We start from the raw sequence: 1,471 nt of genomic DNA on the forward strand, positions 1-1,471 counted from the left end.
GCACCACTTCTCTTGGATGTTGGTTCCAGACCCTAGCCACCCTGACCATGAAGTAGCGCCTCCTGATATCTAACCTAAACCTACCCTCTACCAGCTTGTGACCGTTATTCCTGGTCACTCCTGGCGGTGCTCGGTGGAACAGGGACTCCCCCAATGCCTGCTGATCCCCCTAACTAGTTTATAACAGGCCACAAGATCCCCCCTCACCCTTCTCTTTTGGATGCTGAACACATTCAGGTCCCGTAGCCTCTCGTCATAGGGCCTGCCCGGCTGTGCGCTGATCATGCGAGTGGCCCTCCTCTGGACCCTCTCCATACTGTCCACATCCCTCTTGAAGTGTGGCGCCCAGAACTGGACACAGTACTCCAACTGTGGCCTGACCAGTGCCGCATAGAGGAGAAGGATCACCTCTTTGGACCTGCCAAAATTAATCATATCCTAAATTGTTACCTGGCCACATGTTAAAACAAGTAATGGTGTCATGCAATGAAGAATAAGCCATAAAGTTATTCCACAAAAAGTGTGTAATAATTTTGTGGCTGATTCTTATCACACCATTCACTGAATGTGCAGCCAGGTGTGCCCCCACAGCGCAGCACCCCATCAGCTGCAGGCAGCCACCCTCGGGGGCACATGGTGCACCCCTGTGACTGGGAGTCCAGATGGGCAGACAGGGCTCCCACTCACAGGAACCCGTTACTTGCCAGTGCAGACAAAGATCATGATCTCCAGCTTCCCTGCACCAGCAATAAGGTGCAACAGGATGTGATGCTGGAGCCCACAATCGCGCCTCCTGCCATGCACCCGTGGCGCGGCAGGGTCCGGCGGATCGTATATCAGATCCTGTCACGCCTTAACTGTGCGCCAGGCAGGCGCCTTGGGATAAAAAGCCAGAGAGCCAAGACACGACGGTCATCCAAACCGGCGCGTTTCCAGGGTAGTGAAGCCCCATTCGCCCCCCGGGCGGCAAACGCGGTAACTGGAGCCATTCCCGGGTACTTGCGCGGAGGCGGAGCCCGGTTCTCCAGCGCAGCCAGCCCCACGGCGCGGGACGGCATTTCAGCCCTAGACGCACCCCCGGGGAAGCAGGCGGCAGCTGAGGGTTGCGCGGGCCACGCTTCTGCTAGGACCCCGGCCCGGCCAGCTGCCGCTACCTCAAGATGCTCACCGCAGCACACACCCGCGCGGAGCCGGACCCCCACTTCCGGTCCCAGAGCCCCACCCCCTCCCGACGCGCTGGGCCTGCGAGGGGGCGAGGCCTCCTCTTGAGCCAATAGCGTCCTTGTGCCGCTCTCAGCCAATAGGAAGTGGCGTTGCGGTTGCCACGCAGAAGTTGCCGGTGCCCCGGTTGCTAGGGTCCGAGTGCGGCGCGCTTCGGCCATGTGTGCAGCCTCCGCACGAGCGGGCGACAGGGAGCGCTACGCGCGGGTACGGCCCGGCCCGGCCCCCCCCCTCCAGACTCGGGGTCGGG

At 60.8% G+C, this 1,471-nt stretch overlaps 1 protein-coding gene across 3 annotated transcripts in view; it reads right to left on the reverse strand.

Annotated features, from left to right (window-relative positions):
* Window positions 1-1,097, reverse strand: part of TDP1 (tyrosyl-DNA phosphodiesterase 1) — a 201,683-nt gene extending 200,586 nt beyond the window's left edge. For 2 of the 3 annotated variants that reach the window (XM_019518670.1, XM_019518668.1), the window contains exon 1: window positions 1,076-1,096. The gene's annotated coding sequence lies outside the window, so the exon portion shown is untranslated. Of the gene's footprint in view, window positions 1-1,075 lie in introns of all 3 variants that reach the window. The other variant, XM_019518671.1, reaches the window with a different exon arrangement.
* Between the last annotated feature and the right edge of the window lie 374 nt (window positions 1,098-1,471).

The sequence above is a fragment of the Gavialis gangeticus genome, unplaced genomic scaffold, assembly GCF_001723915.1.
Source record: "Gavialis gangeticus isolate Ggan-Ray unplaced genomic scaffold, GavGan_comp1, whole genome shotgun sequence".
Classification (NCBI taxonomy): domain Eukaryota; kingdom Metazoa; phylum Chordata; order Crocodylia; family Gavialidae; genus Gavialis; species Gavialis gangeticus.